Genomic DNA, 9,332 nt, shown 5'->3' with positions numbered 1-9,332 from the left:
CCACACTAACTTTCACTACCTGTATACAACAACATTATAAGGCTTATCCGAAGTCAATACTCGACCCTGCAGAGTCCCTTCTGCACCAGGCTACCTGCACAGTTACTCCGCTTCGCACAATAGGAGACTCCCATGCACTGCTCTCACACATGTAACCAACTAAGTGCCTTTTACCCTTACTGCGTCTCGGCAGCCTCAACTTAAAAGGCAGACACTGCCAGTAAACAAGCTCAGTCCACTTTACCATGAGTTTACTGTGTTTGAATCGCAGGTTATGAGGCTCCCCAGAGTTAAAGGTAAAAAACTAGGCAATTAAAAAGCAAAAAATCTGGGTGGAATCTATTGCCAGAAGTACCTTCTCACAGTGCTGTTTTCACTACAAAATTCAAAATCTCCTGTTCTACTAATTGGATTTTTTTTATAACACTATTTTTCTAAATCTGTTGTGGGATCCTTTGGTGGCGTGTTTTCATTACTTACTGTTTGAATTGTGGCACAAATACTGTGCACATTGGCTCTAAGTTAAGCCTGACTGCTCTATGCCAAGCTACCAAGAAGTGCGTACAGGTTAATTTGGGGTTTGCTTGTGCCTTACCCTGATAAGGATTGTGGTTGCTGCATGATCAGTGCTTACAGCCCAGTCAACCAACTGTTTCTTTCGCCTACTAGGTCGCAATCAGGGCACGAGTCTGGGGTCCACGCGGGTGGACGGCGTCCCCCCACTTCTTTCAGAAGGTGGATGCCGTCCAACCTGCCAAGAAGTTGGGCCCCACTAAAAAAGATACTGAATTTGTCCCAGTGTAATTTCCAAACACCGGGACACTTTCAGCAGCGCCTGCACGTTGTTCTTTGCTTTTGATCACAACAACGTGCAGGTGGGGGCGGGGCTCTCTTATTTCTGACTCCTGCTGGGATACTTGGCCATAACAAAGGCCGAGTCTCAGGGGTCATCAAGCCTCCTTTTGTTGGAGTTTCCTGGCTGGCAGCAGCAGGAGCTTCACACCCGATGCAAATGCAGGAAAGGGGAAACAGCAGAGGGGAAACCTTGTAAGCACTTCACACAAACTTAGGAGAGGCATCTTTTCAATTTGTTCAGGCTCTGTTTAGGACATATGCATGCATTGTTAGAACGTCAGATGTGTTGATCTTTCTCAGTATTTGCACAAAATAAACTGCATTTATGTATGTTTATTACCCTTGAGGAGGCGTTGTAATAATTTAAATATCACTATTTCTTTTAAAGCACGATGGCTATAGAAAGCTTAACGCTGACAAAAGGGAACACTGTTTTATGTGTAGCGTTCACAAGTGTGAATCTTCTGCCTAAATCGGGAGGGTTTGCAAGTATACTCGAAATGTGCTCAAATGTACTCATGATACACCTGCTAAACATATATGTGAGGGCTTAAGATCTGATCTCACTTCTTGTGATGCCAGTTCATGTGATGTCACGCGCTGTGATGTCAAACGCTGCGATGCCACGGGCTGCGATGCCACTTGCATACTGATTAACTAGGTTAGTCCCCCCACTTCTTCTTTTAGGACTTGTGCCCTGGTCGCAATGATAAATACTGAGAATGTTGTGTTGATCATTAAACACAATTATACGGAGGAATGACAGACACAATTGGTCTGTGAGAAGGTGCACTGCAAATACAGGGCCTGCTCGTATTGGCTGTCAAGATGCACTGCAAGGTAAGAGCTATTATTAGAAACCGGTAGAAATATGTGAACCTGATACTCCGAGAGCTCTTGGGTCAGCCACACCCAGACGCCACAGGACTATGATGAAATCTTTGTTGCCAAAAACCTAATGATTCCGCCTGCTTTACAGCAATTCTTTCACGCCTATGATTTATTCTGCATTAATTAAACTAAATCGACATATTCGTTATTCAATGTGATGCAAACGCGAGTAATAAAAGCTTCCCTAGCATAACGATGACGTATTCCACCATGCGTTCGATGTCCACATGGAGGTGCAATGAAAAACACGGGTTGAAATGCATGTTGCGGCACTTTAAACTGTCCCTTGGGCTGGCAAGTCGAGGCGGGCTTGCTGAAGCAAACTCTTAGTAGACGAGGACGGGCTTGGACGGTCCAGCCTACTGGTAAGAAGAGAGCATGATTTTCAGCAACTCCGTTTCCCTGTTTACTTATTGGGAGAGAGGGCGAGGGGTGGGAGAAAAGTAGACCAAAAGTTGTTTGTGTGTGTAAAAGGCCGCTTTATTAAGACACAGGTGCACATTACAAAACACAAACCTTGGCAACGCCTTACAAAACTAAACCTCACTAAATAAATAAATAACTACAAACTCAGCCCCCCGAACCCTCCCCCACCCCTAAAACATTTGAGCCCTCCCGCTCCCAACAATACATCAATAACAATATAACAGCATTATACATAACGTCATCAATAAAATTACCTCATCAATAAAACATTTCGTCATTAAACAAACATACGTCATCGTTAAAACTTTATTCGTCCAACCACAATTGCAATAACAACGGTCAGGTCCTCCATAACCATAAACCCTGCCTGACCCTGCACTCCTGCAGATAACCCCCCCTCACAAAACTGAACGGTCAAACCATGACCAACATACCCCAGCACTTGTCAAAGAAATACTTGAACTAATACCCAACCAGCAATCTGCCTAAAAACCGTAATGATAGCCAAAAACACCGCACAGCACCTGTGTCTAGCGACGGATACAAATACAATAAAAACAACCCCTGCACACCGGTAGCCCACAAAAACAGCCTTTTACTCAAAAAAGAAAATGGGGGCAAAAACCCCCAAAAAAGGGGAAAAAACTGAGCAGAGAGGGGAAAACAGGAGCATTGAAAACGAAAAATTGAGGGAGGGAGGGAGGGACAAAAAAGCTATGAGCCCACCTAGCCACCAGGTCACCAAACCTAAAATGGTGGCTGGTAGGCAGTGGGCGGGGGGTTTATAATTTGGGCTATTCTGGTCCTACTGGACCAGCCCAATTCCAGAAACTTCTGTCCCTCTTAAAGGGGCACCCCTCTCAGCTCTCCCAAACCGCCCGGGGGAGGAGACCTCCCGGCGGTCGGCTCCCTCCCCCAAGCCCCCCTTGGGAGAGAGGGCGAGGGGTGGGAGAAAAGTAGACCAAAAGTTGTTTGTGTGTGTAAAAGGCCGCTTTATTAAGACACAGGTGCACATTACAAAACACAAACCTTGGCAACGCCTTACAAAACTAAACCTCACTAAATAAATAAATAACTACAAACTCAGCCCCCCGAACCCTCCCCCACCCCTAAAACATTTGAGCCCTCCCGCTCCCAACAATACATCAATAACAATATAACAGCATTATACATAACGTCATCAATAAAATTACCTCATCAATAAAACATTTCGTCATTAAACAAACATACGTCATCGTTAAAACTTTATTCGTCCAACCACAATTGCAATAACAACGGTCAGGTCCTCCATAACCATAAACCCTGCCTGACCCTGCACTCCTGCAGATAACCCCCCCTCACAAAACTGAACGGTCAAACCATGACCAACATACCCCAGCACTTGTCAAAGAAATACTTGAACTAATACCCAACCAGCAATCTGCCTAAAAACCGTAATGATAGCCAAAAACACCGCCACCCAGAAAGGTAGGCGGGGGAAACAACGCCTCCCTTTCTGCCCCCCAACCGCAAAGCGAAAGACAAAGGAGAAAATCAGCGCTGCATGGCCAATGCCCGGGCTAAAACCTCGCGAATCTCCAACAAGTAAAGTTCCATGCCCACACGGGACAAATGAACTCCATCATCCCTAAAGAACTCGACAGCCTCAAACTTAATGTCCCTGTGTGAAATCCTACTGAAACCAAGGCTCCTACAGCAACGAGACACCTCTGCATTCACTTTCTTCCTAGCCCGATCGACAGCCCTGGGATTCACCGCTCCCCTCCATATCCTGCGAGGAATTAACTCTGTCCAAAAAACATGACACCCAGCCCATCGTTCCTTAATGAGGCCTAAATCTCGTTTCATAGCTCGCAGCAAGACTACACCTTTCGTTGCACATAGGTCATTTTCTCCCAAATGAATGACTAAAATATCCGGGCAGACACCGCCCACCATGTTGTTATTCAAACAAGGGATCAACTCTCTCCAGAGCATCCCACCTTTACCCTTCCAAAGAACGTTAAACATTCGATCATTGAAACCAAGTAGATCTCCAAAGTAACTCCTCGCCGCCTGGACTCTGGCCCACTTGACAAATGAATGCCCCACTATCCAGACCGTTACCACCGAGGAGCGAGGCCCAGCAACGGATCCTGAAAAAGAAAAGAGAGTTAGAATCCTGTGAAGGAGGATGACGCATGCGCCTCCTCCGCCGAGCTCCTCACGTAACGCTGGAAACAGTTAGAAGACCAGCGCCCCAATCGCTTAATATCCCTTTCAGACCAATTTCTGTGAAAAGCTTCAGTGGCAGCACCTATTCTGAAAGAGTGAGTACCATAAATGTTGCCATCGAGACCTATGTGCTGTAGCGCTTTGCGCAAAACCATACGTAATTGATAAGGTGTTACAGGGGTGCCATTGATATGTTGGAAAACCAGGACTTCATCGCCACCCCCACACAAGGAACGCCAGCGCCGCGCAAGCAGTAGAGGGCAAGTAAGCTTCGGAGCACATGCCTGTATCCATACACCTTTCCCCTTACCCGTCTGATCCGTTTTAGAACTGGCCAACCATACATGAACTCCCTCATCATAACAAAAAACGTCCTTCCAAAACAATCCACACTTATACTTTGAACCCAACAACTCAGATACCCTGAAAGCACCAAAAAACATGAAAGCCATCAACATAGAGAAAAGACATGCCTCAAAATCATCTGAACAAACTAAAGGCAAAACCGTAATTAACCTGGCAAGAACTTGCCAAGATATAGGGGCTCTGGATCTACCAATGTGCCCTTGCTCCCTGGCCCAGCCCTCAAGCATCCTTCTACCAATTTCCCCCGCAGATGGAGGATAGCCCAACCACAGCTTCCCCATGAAAGCAATCCCCGCCAGTTTCCCAGCAATGGTTACTTTGGTCAAACCCTTATCCATGAGGTCCAGTATAAAGTTGACCACATCATCCGACCTACTCGACAGATCCTCCCTTCTGACAGCACCAGATTCCAGAAATTCCTTCCACGCAAGGGAATACGCAGAACGCGTGGACACAGACAGAGAACCTACCACCAATTGAACGACCCTACCTCGCCGACGTGCCACAGATGACTCGGCATCGGAGTCGGGGATCTGTCCGCATCCCTCGCCAGACCACGGAATCTCTCCCACTGTGAACGAGACAGAGCATCCGCAATGTCATTGTCCACACCAGGAATGTGCAACGCACGAAAATGAATATCGTGTTTCAAACAACCAAGAACAAAAACTCTCATAAGTTTCAACACTTGTCCGTCCCTGGCCGATTGGCGATTCACTATCTCCACCACCGCCATGTTATCCACACGAAACAGCACTTTCCTGTGCGCCAATTCCTCCCCCCACAGTGTCAAGGCGACCAATAAGGGGAACAGTTCCAGGAAAGTGATGCTGCGACCTCCATTCAACCATTCATCGGGCCAACGTTCTGCACACCATTTGCCATTCCAAAAGAGCCCAAAACCATCACTGCCAGCAGCATCCGAAAACATTTGTACATCCCACTGAAAGTCAACCTCTCTGACCAAGGGGACACCATTGAAGGAGTTCAGAAAAAACTTCCACATTCTCAAATCCTCCTTAACACCAGCAGACAGACGAACTCGATGGTGGGGCAAATGATGACCTGCCAAAGCCCTGCCCAGTCTCCTACAAAAGGTCCTGCCCGCTCTCACCACTCTGCAGGCAAAATTCAAATGACCCAAAAGTACTTGAATCTCTTTCACCAACACTTTTCTCTTTGACAACATCACATCCAGTAATTCAATCATGTTGACCCTTTTGTCCTCCGGCAGTCGAGCAGACATACTCACAGAGTCTATTTCAATACCCAAAAAGGATAGGACAGTGGCAGGGCCCATTGTTTTCTCGGGAGCCAAAGGAACTCCCAAATCCTCCATGAGCCCTTGGAATGTGTCCAGAGCCTTCTGGCACTCCGCGGAGCCCGGGGATCCAACAAAGAAAAAATCATCGAGATAGTGTGTTACCAGGGTATGACCGGACTGATGGGAAAAATACCATTGCAGAAAAGTACTAAAACACTCAAACAAGGCACATGATATAGAGCAGCCCATCGGCAGAGCCTTGTCCACGTACCACTTACCATTGAACTGAATACCTAAAAGGCTCCAATCGTCCGGGTGGACAGGCAATAGCCGAAAAGCAGACTTGATGTCACACTTAGCCATCTCAGCGGCTGCGCCCGCTGTCACAACAAGTGACATGGCCACGTCAACCGAAGAGTAAGAGACAGACACTGCCTCTGGGTCAATGAAATCATTAACAGACGACCCTTCAGGCCATGACAAATGTTGAATCAGGCGAAACTGTCCCGGTTCTTTCTTCGGGACAACTCCCACCGGTGAAACAATCAAGTTATGGATCGGCCAATCGTGAAACGGGCCAGCCATCCTCCCTTCATGTACCTCCTTATTAAGCTTGTCTTGTACCACTGTGGCATGTTCAGAAGCTGATTTTAAATTGGCAGACCACCTCCGGTCCCTAGCACCTAAGTAACCGAGTCGGAACCCAAACTGAAAACCTTCCAACAGTGTAACTTTTGCTGACTGATCTTCAAAACCATGGAGGGCAATGCGCAGCCTTTCTAAATTAACTGGCGTACGAGCCCTTGGACCCAGCACCCTTAGCACCTCTGTATCCCCTTCCTCCTGAAAACTGTGAAGCCGTATTTGATGTTCCTGAAACTGTTTGCTTTCCCTGTGTACCGTCCGATGGCTGATTGTTCCAACACTTGGACAACGGGTGTTTCTTACCACAGCCTGAGCATTCATGTTTAAATTTACAATACTCCCTGGTACAGGAGCCCCTATTAAATTCCCAACAGAAACCAGACCCTGAGTACAAGGTTGCAGTGGCCCCCACCCCTCCCCGGGGGGGCTTCCCCTGAAAGGGCCGATAAACTAACGGCAAACCACTTGCCGTGAAAATGGTTTTCCCCCCTGACGCTGACCCCATTGTGTGTTGCCACAAGTCATTATCTATCTCCCCCCACTTAGCTTCCGGGTCCCAAGCCATCCTGGCCCGAAATTCCTCATCATATTGAGACCAAGCAAAACCACCCCCGGTGATCTGGGCCTTGCGAATGACGTCCATGTATTTAAAAAGGGACACGCTGCGCTCAGGGAACTTTTCGCAATATACACTGGCATAAATTAAAAACGCAGCTGTCCAGTTTTCAATAGTTAAAGGCACTCTGGGGCGTTTTGCCAGCTCAAACTCCTCCTCCTTAGACCCCTCTTTGGACCTGACTTCTCTGTGGAGTAGCTTCAGTAGTTCCACATACTCACCATTCCAAATCCGTTCCTTGGTGCTTAACATGAGATGAGCACCTAATGGTTTCGTAACCCCCATGTAAGGCAGTTTTTTGATTTTAAGTTCTTTACTGGCCACAGGCTCTTTAACCTTGCTGGAAGCACCAGCCATAACATGACCTACCACTGTGTTCTGAATGTCTACCACATCATCTGTACCAACTGCTGTGTCTTTTACATATCGACCTTTGACCAAACGGCCATCACTACTAATCACTTCAGTTTCACCACCAGTACCCACAGACACCATCTTAGGTTTGGCCTGTGTGGCTGATTGCTCACCTGGCAAAAGAGAGACCACTCTCGATGGCTCCGCCCGTGTCTCCGAGGTCAATGCATCCGGTCGGCGAGGCGCCCTACTCGATGGGCCGTGCTCTCTTCTCCCTTGCACTTGACTTTGGACCACTGGAGCCTGTAACACACTAGAAGAAACATGAGAGGGCACCCCCCTTTCCTGATCCCGCACTTCACCTTCTTCGGGACTCTCTTCGTCGTAGTCCAACACTACTGAATCGGCACTAGTGTGCAACAAATCCTCACGGGTCTTACCCAACCCGGTATCAACCACTGTACATTTAAATGATTTTGAAACTCCAGGAAGGGGAGCAGGCTGTACACGCCCGTACCTCCCTGTGCGTTGACTCTGTAGCTCCTTAGCCGCCGGCAAGGCCTGCCACCTATACCTGCTACTCGTTGGGGCCAGCGGGGTCACGCCAGACCCTCGTGTGCTGGCCGCGGCGGGATCCCTCGTTGGAACAGAGAGGGCCGCGCTAGGCACTCTCCTCACTTCCCCTTGGCGTGATGGGACTGGACCGCGCCCTGCCAAGTCTGGACCTCCACACCTATTCCTATCCTGAAAAGAAAAAGTTTGGACTGGTGTGCTAGGGTCCCTAAAGGCAACACTCGAAACAGACCTTGACCTCCGCAAATTAGCATCAACAAGCGACCCCTGACACCTCTCCAAAGAACGTCCCCTAATGCAACCCTTCAATGGCACTCCCCTAACCGGAGAGTCGCCTATCATCTCCTCCTCATCACTGACATCCAAGTTAGCGCCCGCCGCCACAGAAGAAGAGGTCTGCAAAGGTACCCCCGCACCCCTCGCATGGCCCCCAATATCCCTGTGAAAACCACGCTGCGCCAAACCTGCTGTACCAAAATGCTCCCATCCAGGAGAACCGAACATAAGATAAGGACCTCCAGCATCCCCATGTACAGACTCTCCACTCACCTGCCTGGAAAACCCCTCACGCTCCAACAACGTACTTGAGAAACCCCCAGCCCCTGTAAACCGCACACCAGGGTGAGCCAACCCCACAAAATCATCCCCTACAGCCCCACCCAATCCCCCTAAACCTGTGCCCTGCACAGGTGCAGACCCCCGACTCTCCCCATAAAAAGCTCCCTGACCCCCCTGTGAAAATCTCCTGTCATCCCTCCGCAAATGGACACTCCCCTCCTGAAAACCAGGAAACACAACAGCCCCTGACCTGACCGTGTCCTTGCCCAAAACCTCACCATACATGGAACTACTTTCGCCCATCTGGGCCCACTCACCCTCTCCTCTGGATCCCCCTCCAACAGACATAGCAGAACCCACATAAGAACCAGGGGTAGAGAACAATAACGGGCTGCCCACATTACTGTCCCCATCCCCACGGACAGTACCAACATCCTGTGCAAAAACAACCTGGCCAGCATGAGGCTCCATAGCAGCCTGCCTGACCAATCCACCTGTAACAAGCTGGCTAGAAGCCCTACCATCAGGCACATCCATTCCTGAGACAGTAAGGAGTGAAGGGGTTAACAA

The 9,332-nt window shown here is 48.6% G+C and overlaps 1 protein-coding gene across 1 annotated transcript in view; it reads left to right on the top strand.

Moving 5' to 3' along the window:
* Window positions 1–2,034: 2,034 nt before the first annotated feature.
* LOC144784709 (ATP-dependent translocase ABCB1-like) overlaps window positions 2,035–9,332 on the top strand; it is a 916,046-nt gene continuing 908,748 nt past the window's right edge. The window contains exon 1 of the mRNA XM_078663661.1: window positions 2,035–2,111. The gene's annotated coding sequence lies outside the window, so the exon portion shown is untranslated. The remainder of the gene's footprint in view (window positions 2,112–9,332) is intronic.

Source organism: Lissotriton helveticus, chromosome 10 (assembly GCF_964261635.1).
Source record: "Lissotriton helveticus chromosome 10, aLisHel1.1, whole genome shotgun sequence".
NCBI lineage: Eukaryota > Metazoa > Chordata > Amphibia > Caudata > Salamandridae > Lissotriton > Lissotriton helveticus.
The sequence above is the reverse complement of the archived record's forward strand: the minus strand, read 5'-3'. Positions and strand labels throughout refer to the sequence as shown.